We start from the raw sequence: 13088 nt of genomic DNA, 5'->3' as shown, positions 1-13088 counted from the left end.
ACAGTCCAAGACTCAAACCACTACATCATGCTGGCTCTATAAGAGGTTTCCTAATTATATGATTTTTAATACATTAATATATTGGCAATAATATTTTTACTGAGGGAGGAATAAATAAAATGTTATTTCTTTAGCCACCGTGAAATGTATGCTAGGATGAATCCATCACTTGCCCAAGTACACCACCCAAAAGTCGCTTAATAACAGGTGTGTATATAAATCCAGGGGTCTTCTCTGCTTCCCCTCAACCCATCCAAACCTTGTGGAAGAACATGAAGTAGTAAGATGGTGGTGGATCTGTAGATACAGATAGGAAGTTGTGGAACTTTCTCCACAAGCACTAAACTGGCTTGAGGTTAGTAGGTAAGCCAGGTTTTAAAAGAAAGAAATGGTTCAATACAGCAACTGGTTTTCTGATGCCATACCCGGCTAATGGGATAATTCTTGCAGTGATTCATTACAGCAGAGATAACAGAAGCCATAATTTTCAAGAATAGAAATTACATATACATTGCATTCAATATATGGCTAGTACGTACATTTATCCACACATTTATCCACACTTCATATCCCAAAGGTCTGGAACATGAGAAATCAAAGTTAACGGTCCTGTCTTACCTGAACTACTTGCACTGGATGAAGGAGATTGAGTCAAATGTAAGAAAGAGCTTGGACAGATGGTTCTTCCGGTGAAGGAACAACATCATGATCAATACCATCATTATTCATGCTCTGCTGTAAGCAGTGGATGAGAAGTTCAATGCATTAGGGAAATAAGAGCTTTTTCCCTAGTGTACTCTTATGCGCTGGCTCAAGTGGTTAAGACACTATTGATAGCAAGATCAGCAGGTTGGCAGTTTGAGGCCCAAGTGCCATATAATGGGGTGATCTCCCATCACTAGTCCCAGCGTCTGGCAACCTAGCAGGTCGAAAGCATGCAAATGCAAATAGATATTTATAGACAACTTTAGTGGGAATGTAAACAGTGTTCTGGCCACAAGACTCACAGAGTCGTCTTTGACTCTTCGGCTTAGTAATGGAGATGAGCACCTCCTCCTGCAGTTGGACACGAATTGACAACCTTGTCAAAGGGGAATATCTTTACCTTTACTCTCACAAACATAATTTGAAAACCCCTGAAGTGGCAAACAAACAGACAAAACTGGCAACCATGGGAAAGTATTTCACCAATCTTTATCAAAATACCCTTTCCACACCTTTTGGGGTTTATTGTGAGGAAAAAATAGGCCTTCCCTCCAAAACGACTACATTGAGAAGGTTTATGGGGAATCTGGAGAAATAAAGTGCACACAAAACAATGTACATATTTTAAAATGTGAACAGTTAAAACCATCCTAAAAAACCTAAAAAAATACTACAAGCACATGCTGGTCATGGAGGGTTATAAATTAAGAAACATAGATGTACTAGAAAAATGCTAATTGGGGAAAATACATTCATATCCACAAAAATTTGTGCATGAAAAAACCCACAGAGCCTTACAACCTGAAGAGGAAGAAAATGGAGGTGAGATTCAAAGAAATGCAAAAAAATTGAGACCAAAGGATTTCCATATTGGTAATGAAAGCAGGAGTCCAGTGGGACAATGGCAAATGAGTATGCTTAGCTCCTTATCTTCTGTATTCTCAGAGACAAATTGCTTAGTTTGTTCTGATATCCTATAGGCCTGGAGTAGGCATACTGCATCTTATAGGTAGCATGCAGACCCCAAAGCCATTTTACCATCCTCCAAGGCCAGGTGTGCATGGGCCAGAATACTCCAGGGGCAGCCTGGAGCACCTACTCCCACACACCCCTGTTACCTGGAGCCCTCTGTTGTAATGCTGGGCAGTTGTGTCACTAGTGCTAGCGATACCCGGTGTAGTAACTTATGATGTCACACCACTCCCATTGATATCCTCCCGTACCACACCATACAGAATCCTTAGTAATGTTCTGTGTTCTAATATTACCCATAAATCATAATCCCCATATATCACTGAATGTAAAGGTAATAGTTGTGACATAAACAACCAGCAAAATTAAAATTATATATTTAAATTACAATATCATATGTACAGCCTTTTTGCATGCACATAGTGTCATGTGGTTAGAAAAGAAACCTGGGGCCCCGTTTTTCTGCTCCCATTGAACCTTGCCCCACTCACACCATCTCCAGTGTTTTAATGGGATGCAGGTGAATGGCACAGCTGGTTTCTGCCAAAAGGAAGATGTTTGGGGACCAATGGTGTCACCCTCCCTTGCAGTGTCATCTGATGTGGTCCCCATCCCCTGTACCCCCTCCCAAGTGATGCCTCTGATGCCGTTCGCACGTGCATCCCGCTGTACTGTCCGCCACTGCAAGTCACTCTGAAGTCAGAACAAGATGTCCAGCATTGATCACAATGGCTGGATGCCTTGTTCTGACCTCAAAGTGAGTGACTTGCATCAGCAGCGGTGGCGGCAGGTGGCACAGTCGGACATGTTGTAAACAGCCAACTCCCCCCCCCTCCAATTGTAACAGAGGACTCCAGTTCTTCTGGAAAGATTTAGAGCAAAAGGTCACTTAAAAAAAACATTTGCAGGGGGATATATGATGGGTTTGATGCTGAACTAGCTAGATGTTGTCTGGCTACTTTACAACAGAACTGCTTCTTAAATGTCCCAGTTACTTTTTTGGCTTGCCACTTTGCTCCTTCATCCTCGGTTTATTTCACATACTGCAAAATTGCTGAAAATTGAGTTCAAAGTGCACTCAGTTATTTCAAGGGAGAAAACTGGAGAAGTGGAATCTTGCTCTTCCCAGGAAGCTCAGCTAAAAACAATTTGCTTCACTCCTTCCTAGATTGTATGCCTTTCCTCATGAATAACTTTTGCCTTCTTGACCACAGTTTGATGTTGCTTAGCCATTAAATACCTCTCTACTTAGCCATATGTGTCCCAGTTTTGATCTGTGAAATGCTGGAGGGTGTGTGCTTGCACACACAGAAGGGTCCACACTTTGCTCTCCACTTTCTTTGCCCTTAATTTGTTTTGTACAGTGGAAGAATTTGAGAGGTTTAAATGCAGAATTCCAAACCTTTATTTTGCCTCTGTTTGAAATGATCGTCTATGTGAAGGACCCAGTCAGTCTAACAAGTCCCCTTTAAAAATACAGAATTATAAGAAGAGAGAGCAAAAAAGGGTCTGGAATTTCTCCATCAAATAGTTGGAATCTGGATTGCCAAAGGAGCAGGTACATGGCTATTCTACACTATGTTGAAATATACCGAATATAATATTACACTACTTTTCACTGTATATTTATACATATAAATTAGCCTATGTAAAGTTTAAGTACTCTTTTATCCTCTTCTCTGGCCATAAAAACATGTCCACGTTGCACATTTGACATGTGCTGATGTGTTCAAAGAACAGCTCCCACAAGCCCAATTAAACCATTTCACTGATAATATAACTTTCCCGAATGCACAAGTGTGAATCAGCCCAAGGATGCCTTAGATCAGGGGACAGAGCCATGCAGACTATTGCTTTGCATTGTTTGTATTCTCAGAGGAATGCTGAAGCACTATTTCTAGCATGAAAAAAGCACTCAACAAAGGCCTAGGGAATGTGTAGGCTGCAAACCAGGTGTGAAGGCAAGATGTAACATCTGCAAGTTGCTTTCATGCTCAACTGGAACCTACATATGTTGATGATACACAATTAAGCCTTTTCACACTACAAGAAGCTAGTTTAGGTCACATACCCCACCAACATGATAATATGTATGATTCTGCAGATGTTACTAGAGCACCAGTCTCTCCTTCAGGCTAGATTTCATTTGAAAGCAAAGCAGCAAAGAGAGGAGGTTATGCCATTTCCATGAGATAATAACACCACATTATGGACAGAGGATTATGTGCATAGCTTAAGGGCCTTCACATATTGACTATATATATATGTGTGTGTGTAAGTGTGTGTATATATATATGTGTGTGGGTATATATATATATTAGTTCCTCTACAGTTATTTGCATGAGTGTTAATTTCAACTAATTTGTAGATGTATACTATACATGTAATGATATATAAAGGGCAATACTGTTACTATTTCCACTACTCTTGGGATCAATTCCCCTAAATATATACCTGTTCTTGTGGGATTTGTGCTTATCTGAGCAAGTCTGAGTAAGTTGAGACCATAAGAATTATTATGTGCCTCCGGCCTTCTACTAGATTTTGTTCAAACATAAGCATTGCTGCCTCTGGAAGTCTCCTGTAGAATGAACACAGGGCTATGGTTCCCTGTAGGGATGGGCAAAAGTGTGACCCTTGGTCCTTAAAAATTCCCCAGGGCCATTTTATGGCTTCAAATGCATTTCAGGGATTATTATTACTATTATTATTTGCTTCCAAATGGTCTCTAAGAGGCATAGTGTTGCCACTTTCCCCCTCCTCTGGGCCATTTTAGGACCAGGAAAGCCCCCCCCCCCCCCCACACACACACTGTATATATGGGAAGTGAATATGAATTGTAGCTTTTAAAATGAGCCTTTAAGGCCCATACATACACACACACACTGTATATATGGGAAGTGAATATGAATTATTGCTTTTAAGATGAGCCTTTCCTAGTCCACAAACAGGATAGGAGGCCACAGCACCACGGTCCTCTGTAGTGGCCACTACTGGGGGCTAGGGTTGCCATCCCTGAGGACCTCCAAACCGGGAAAAATGTAGGACAAGGTTTTAAAATGTAGGGCCTTTTTAAAAAATTCCCTGGCCAGGAAATTAAAAAAAAATAAAGTCCTACATTTTAAAACCTTGTCCAAGGCCTCCCTGGGGCCTGGGAGACAGCGTCTCCCAAGCCCCAGGGAGGCCTTGGAGGACTCTGCGATCGTGGAGCCGCCTCCAGGGCCTCGCTGGGGGGGGAATCCCGGGGGCGGGGCCAAACCGGGGTGGGACCGTGCGGACCTACCCCAAACCGGGAAAGTCCCGCCCCCAGGCGGGATATGGCAAGCCTACTGGGGGCAAGCCTTTAAGAATTGATATTTCAGGAGAAACAGGCCTTATATAATGTGCTGTATTTTTATTTGTTGTTTTAATTTGGTTTAACTGGTTTTAATTTTATAATGGTTTAATCGCTGTTTAATTTTTGAATGCTGTTAATTTTCAACTATGTTTGGTTTAACTGTTGTAAACTGCCTTCAGTCTGAATCTAGGGGAAAGGCAGAATATAAATAAATATGGCAATAGCAATAACAGGAACAACAAGAACATATTTGCTTTGTTGCATTCAGGAATTCATAAAGGGAATGGAGTTAACAGAGGTTCTACCAGAACATTTCCATATGTGCCTTTGAAAAGTATTTGAAAGCTCCACTTGATTCAAAATACAGTTGCTGGATTGTTGATAGATGTTCACTGGAATTAGTGGATCATGCTGACATGAAAAGATTATCATTCTCTGGCAGTTTGTTTACTCTGAGTAGCTATTTTTATATTAAGTCCTGGGAAGGTTTGGGGCCAGAATACCTTCTTCTCATGCAAGCTTGTTTTACAACTGGTTGACACATGTACATGCATCACTTGATTTCTCATAACTTCATTTGTGTATGTATGTGCCTTCAAAACCTGTCAACATATGGTGACTGCAAGAATTTTATAGGGTTTTCTTAGACAAGGAATTTTATAGGGTTTTCTTAGACAAGTTGGTTTTGCTAGTTCCTTCCTCTGAAATATAGCCTACATCACCTGGTATTTATTGGTGGTCTCTCATCGAAGTGCTAATGAGGGCTGACCCTGCTTAGCTTCCAAGATCAGGTGAGATCTGGTGTGTTTAGAGTATTTAGGCCCTGTGAGGGAGACGGACTGGTGAGGATGTAGTTTAGCCTAGTAAGCATCTCCTATATCTACATTGCTCTTTATTTTTATTTAGCCACATGAGTTGAAAAGGCATTTAGGCCCTTTGCTTTCTGCTTAATCATTGGCAGCAAAATAGGTGAAGAGGCTCCATTGAAAATAGTGGTGGCAATAGGCTTTGTGTCACATGGTGCAGTACCTTTGGGAGGGGACAACAGCTACGATGCCCCTGCCAAACGCCTCCCAAAGCTTGGACACTGGTTTTCAAAAGTGGACAAGCATTCTGTAAAGGTAAACAAGACTGTTAAGCCCTGAGTGCTTTGATCAATGCAACCATTTCTTTACCAGCAGGACGGCGGATACTTTGGAGTTCAACTTCTAGTTAGCAGTTTAGAATAAGGCTTGGTTTTTTCCAAGATGGACAAAAACTTCTGGGCCGCCATCAGCAGCCCTACCTTTCCAATATGCTTTCTTAACAATTTGTGCAGATTTTGGCAATGTTTCTGTCTTATGCATCAAAGTCTAATATTTATATGTATTGAGCTTAATGTGTAACACCAGCATGCCTTTTTAAAAATTCATAATGCAGTTCTAGAGTTATGGGAATGCAAATTAGTGGGGAAAAACAAAAACGGGGCGGGGGGGAGACAGGCTGCTTCAGAATAGCAAAGGAGAAGGGGGAAAGGGGGAAAGGAGGAGTCTCATACCACATGACTGTCCAATATTGGGACTGCCATTGGATAAATTTATTGCACCAGTGAAATAATGGGGTGGCAACATGATTGGCTGCTTATTAGGGTTGAGGTTATTCATTCCTGTTAATGAAAAGATGATATCTACCAATGCTTCCTCTACTAAGGCTTACTGTTGAACATAAAGAAAACAAAAATAATGACCATGGAAAATCTACACAAATTCAACCTAGACCATGAGGAAATAGAAACAGTAAAAGAGTTCTCATACCTGGGATCAAACATTGATAGGAATGGAGATTGCAGTCAAGAAATCAGAAGAAGACTAAGAATGGGGAGGGCAGCTACGGGATACAGACCGCCCAAAAAGGGCACGGCTCCCTGGCGCAGCAAAAAGAACCCGCAAAAAGTGGGTTCTTGTGGTGTGATTGTGATGGCGCACCCGTGGCATCACAATGACGCTGGGATGTGCGGACGCTAGGCGCCTATCATGTCAAAATGGTGGCGCCCATCTGTACAGGGCACCACCATTTTGATGCCCTCATCACATGCTAGGGGTGAGGGCTGTCTGGAAGCACCGCCCCTCGCACATCATGACGGCACCGCATAGCGCCCATCTGTAGAGTGCCTAAAGATCCTATATAATTGACCATGAAAGTCAGAATCATGCAAGCCATTTTATTCCCTTTTACCATGTATGGATGTGAGTGCTTGACCTTTAAAAAAGTAGATGGGAAGAAAATCAATTCATTTGAGATGTGGTGCTGGAGAAGAGTGCTAAGGATTCTGTGGGCGAACAAAAAAGACAAACAAATAGGTTGTAGAACAGATCAAGCCAGTAATCTCCCTGGAAGCCAAGATGACTAAACTGAGGCTATCATACTTTGGTTATATCAAGGCATGACTCAATGAAAAAACAACAACAATAACTTTAGGAAAGGTGGAAGAAAGTAAAAGGAGAGGAAGGCCGCATGCTAGATGGATGGACTTTATTATGGCGCTCTCGGGTATGAATTTACAGGACCTAAGCTGAGCAGTGGAGGTTAGGGAGTCTTGGAGATGTCTCCTCCATAGGGTTGCCATGGGTCGAGATCGACTCAAGGGTGGTTAACAACAGCAAATCAATGCTTCAGAAGCACAGCAACAACAGATCAGAGGTGATGTTGTGCACTAGATATTACCAAAGACATTATTCTCTTGCTAAAATTGCGGTTTACAACCCGCGTGTGATAAAGTCTTTGGACAGAGGCAGTACTGCCTTGGCAATTTCTGTAGCCATTAAACCACACTCAACACTCTGACATACAGACCCCTATACACAACTCACTTAATGATAAGGAAATCACAGGAAACTCCCCCAATTAACTGGCCTCCTGTATGCAAAAGATCAAGAACACATGTGCGCATGTGCAGGTAAGAAACAACCAGCATTCAGCCACCCACTCATCCCTATTTCTGTACACAATGGAAAAGCATGAGAAGCATTTTGATAACACATGATAAAGGATAGCCTCCTAGGTATACACACCTACTGTTTTTGTACATCATAGTGAGAGTTTTTCTTTTTTTAGCATCCCAGAGGCACAGGATAAGGGACTAATGAAGACTTTGCAGATTCAGCAAATCCCTCCCAGCATGACTAAGAGAAGATTTTTCTCAGCTCCTGGCTACTTTTATCCAGGTTTTACTTTAGATGTTGAGACTATCTCAAAATTCCTTCCAACTGATTTCCCAGGGGACTTCTAGAACTTGTAATCCTCTTTATCTAGCTCTAGTCTAATTACTTGAGTTACATATTAAAAATTGGGTTGTGATTTAAAATGGATATATTTTGGCAATTGGAGTGAATTAAATCGGAAGAAAATATGGCTGCACTTTTACTCTCCTGGAGATCACTGGGAGGCACAAAAACCTAAGATTATATGCACACTTTCTTGCTGAGAGTTGATAAGATGTAAACCCCCCTAAATGAGAGATATGACAGCATGGTTTAAGCTTGTGTAAATACCACAGAAATCAAAGTCTGCTAACTTTATAGAAGTCAACTTCTCCTCTTCCTGTGTTCCTGTCAATTTGGAAAATAACTCTAGTTTGCAAAATAACCAACCATTATAAAGGCTACAAAATTGTACTTCTTTATCCAGGTTGAATAGAATTAGCCAAATACTTGTGCATGTAGAAAGGCTGGAGCAATCATGATGCTCTAAGAATGCAAGAAGAGCCTTGATGGATTGGCCTAAAGTCCTAGTCTACCTAGTCCTGCATACTGTTCCCATCGTGGTCAACTAGATGTTGCAATAGGAAGCTCATAAACAAGGTATAAGTGCAACTGCACTTTCCACCCCATTCCAAAAACAAAAAACAAAACACACACACACACACACAAAAACCTGATTTACAGAGATGCATTGACTCTGATACTGAATACATAGCCACTATAAATAGTAGCCATCAGTAGCACCAGAGTTCATGGATATGACTAATTCCATGATGCCATCCAAGCTGATATTTTGTAACAGTGACTTCCACAATTTAACTATGTGGAAGTGTGAAGGAACACACTTTAACTATGTGCTTTTTGAAGGAACACTTATTTTCATCAATCCTGATTCTTCAAAAAGTACTGGTCTCGGTACAGATATTTGGGGGACTCCATTGGTTTCGTCCTCCTATTGTGAAAACTGAACATTTATTCCTACTGCCTGTTTCCTTCTCTTAGTCCCATGACAACCAGGATTTCTGAGGAGCCTTTGGTGATGAACTTGTCAGAAGGCTTTTGGAAGTCTGGGTATACATCTCCTAAAAGATCATCTCTTCCATATACTTATACACATTAACATTATTGAGGCAGAACTTACCTTTGCAGAAGGTGTGTCGACTCTTTCCCAGTATAATTTGCCTGGGTCTTGATCATTTTGTCACTAATAATACCTTCCACCTATTTGCCATTTTAAAGCTTTAATAATGCTTTCTACCAATTACCTGGAACAAAGTTGAAGCTAACCAACCTGTAATTTCTTGAATCACCCCTGGATCAATTTTTTAAAAATGGACTTACATTATCCACTTTTTAGTTTCATAGTGCAGAAGCTGATGAGTTAATTACAAGTGATGTTACATATTTTTTGTTAGAAAAGCAGTGATTTCTCATTTGAGTTCTGAATGAATACTTGGATTAATATCCTCTGAATGTGGTAATCTGTTTCTGGCCCTTTATGTTATTTAAATAATTGTTCATTTTTGGTCTTGACACTACAAGAAATATGATCCTCAAAATCCTTTTTTGCATATCTGTCTACTTGTCTTTCTTTTGTAAAACCTTTTGCTCCTTTGTATGAACAAGACTTCCAATTTCTCAAGGACCTTTTTTCTCCAGTAGCTTGACATTTAACTATATTTGGACTTTTTACTACATTTTCTTCCCAGTGGTAAACATTCTAGCTCAGCCTGTGCCATTGTGTATTCCAGTAGTTGGACAAACTACCTCCCATCAAACTCCTAAACCTCTGTTTAAATATTTGAAGGGACGTCATATTGAGGAGGGAGCAAGCTTGTTTTCTGCTGCTCCAGAGAACAGGACCCGGAGCAATGGATGCAAGCTATAGGAAAAGAGATTCCACCTCAACATTAGGAGGCACTTCCTGACAGTAAGGGCTGTTCGACAGTGGAACACACTTCCTCAGAGTGTAGCGGAGTCTCCTTCCTTGGAGATCTTTAATCAGAAGCTGGATGACCATCTGTCGGGGATGCTTTGATTGAGAGTTCCTGCATGGCAGGGGGTTGGACTGGATGGCCCTTGTGGTCTCTTCCAACTCTACGATTCTATGATTCTATGATTCATGGATGGGTACCATGCCCCAGAAGGTCCTGCCCAAAGCCACAAGTTCTCCCCTCAAGTTGGGACATCCAGTGATGTATGTGACTGCTTTACAAGCATGGGAGACCCTTGTGAGCTAGTTAATGGAGGTTTTAGAGCCCTGTGACCCATGTGGGAGGAAATGGCCAGTGGCGGCATTCTTCCCCATCCCCAGATTGGCCCAACAGGTCTATCAACATATGATACTATCACGGATCAATAAGTAAGGATTTTACATCCATGCCACTCATGTGTGTAGAAATGGCTCCATGGGGCTCAATTTCTGGGTTTTCCTCTGTAGGGACGTGGGACCTTGTCTAGAGGTTCACTTAGGACAAAGCATCAGCAAGAGTTTGACTGAGTCTGCTGGTGTTGGTAGAAACGTACATTTTGCTTGCCTGAACACATTCAGAGAAAAGAATACAGAGGCACCAGATCCCATCGGATCTTAAATAATAATAATAATAAAATTTTTATTTGTATACCGCCCTTCCGTCAGATCAGGGCGGTTCACAGCAATTAAAAATACAAACAATAAACATTAAAAACATGCAACAATTACATAAAACATAAAAATAAAAGGCCCCAGCCGTGGTTAATACTGTACTTGGACTTGAGACCACCAATGAATACCAGGTGCTGTAAGCTATATTTTAGAAGAGGAAACTGGCAAGAGCACCTTTGAGTATTTCTTGCCTATGAAATTCATGGGTTTGCCATACGTTGGCAGGAGAACTGAAGGCACACACATACAACCACTCCTTCTGACTTGCAGGATTACTCTTACCACTTTCACCCTAGGAAGAGAGGGTGGGAGAGAGAGAGAGAGAGAGAGAGAGAAGACTATACTTTTTTCCATTCCCCTCAAAAAATATAAATATTGTAAGTATTCCCATGCCCCTTTATCTTTGAATATGTATAAAAAGGAAGAAAGGGCCTGGATAAAACCTCAAATCTTTATCTTACCCCAGCAGTTTTACTGGTTGTGAATCTGTGTCTCTGTGTTTTTATGTCTTTGATTTGGCCTGTTCTGGCTTCAATATTTCATAGGAAACCGCCTTGTCTCAACAGGTGAGTTATTTAGAAAGATGGTAAATACAAAAGTAAAATTGCAATAACTCTGCAGTAAGCTGCCTTTCTTGGACAGACGCTGTGCTAAAACCCTGTGCAACCCACTGATGTGTTAATTGCTCCCATGCCTCTCTTTTTTACATACTTCTTCTTGAAAAGGAACGGGTATGATAAAAGATTAGCGAGCAGTTTCTTTAAGTAAAATTGACCTTTAAGATGAAAAATCTTTAGTCATAATCTTCAGAGTAAATATTTCTAGCTGTTAAATATTTCTGCCATGCAACTGGTCATTTGTATCCCCCCCTTTTAAAAAGAGTAGTACTGATACAAATGCTTGATTATCATTTACAACAGCAACAAACCTTTCGAAATTGGTTGTTCACAAAACAAATTGCTGTTCTGTCCAGTGTTAAATAAGATGTCATAAACTGCTGAAAATCACCAATTTCTTGTGGATTATTGCTTGAATAAATTTCAGCAGGAAGTGCAGAAGATCACAGTGGAAAAGAACAAGATCAGGCCTAATGAAATTTAACAGAAATGAACCTAACTAAACCAAATGATTTCTACTGTGGTGCACATTCTGAACACGGGGCTGTTTATTACAAATGCTACATTTACAATATCTCATGTGAAAAAACATATTTTTAAAAATAATAATAAAAAAATAGGATGGTTTAGATTGCTTTTGAAGGGATTGTTATTAAATGCCTGTTTTTAAAACCAACAGTGGACTCCCAGCCACTTTGGTTAGTGTGTCTGTATGTGCATTTTTGGTGGTCTATGTGGCCATGGAGGGATCCATGAGAGAAAATTGCCCTCCCCTCCTTAACCCACAGAACAAAACTCTCCCTTGGATAATCTACATGGTAGAAATAATGCATTTTGACACCACTTTAAGTGCTGTAGAGCCGTCCTATGGTATCCTTTGATTTGTAGTTTTACAAGGTCTTTAGTCTTCTCTGCCAAAGAGTGCTGGTGCCTCACAAAATGACAAATCACAGAATTCTGAATTATAGAGCCATGGAAGTTAAAGTGGTGTCAAACTGCATTATTTCTACTGTGTAGACACACTCCTTGACTGCCTTGACATACAGTGCTCCTATCTATTTCTACTGAGGTTGGAGCTCCGATCTTTCCATGGTAAGAGTCACATAAATATCCATGGCAGCTGGGAAGAGGATTATGAGGTCGGATCTCCCTCTTTGAGGTTGGCCCCCTTTCTCTCTGAGCTTAGAATAAATTCAGAACAACAGGATTACAGTCTTAAAGATCATAGTTATTTATAAAAAAATATACTGCAATGCCTTCCTGTCTTTTTCTTCTGTCTCAACCTTTACCATAACCATTACTCATTTTATTAAAAACTGTCATCCAGATGCTATGACACTATATATATATATATGCATACATTTTTGCAATATGAAGTAGTCTAATGACTACAACAACTAGTTTCAATAGCAAAAATATCTTCAGATGGATCATGGCATAAAGGCCATCTTTCCCTTAGTGAGTGACAGCAAACTTCCTCGCCATAGCAACCATGGTTATCTCTGAAGAACAACATTAGCCTCCTATAGTTGCAATTTTACGTCCTTAAGTATGAAAAGCAGCTGTGTGACATT

The sequence above is a fragment of the Sceloporus occidentalis genome, unplaced genomic scaffold, assembly GCF_023333645.1.
Source record: "Sceloporus occidentalis isolate IW3139 unplaced genomic scaffold, rSceOcc1.0.p SCAF_2, whole genome shotgun sequence".
Lineage (NCBI taxonomy): Eukaryota > Metazoa > Chordata > Lepidosauria > Squamata > Phrynosomatidae > Sceloporus > Sceloporus occidentalis.
Note: the sequence above shows the minus strand (reverse complement) of the source record.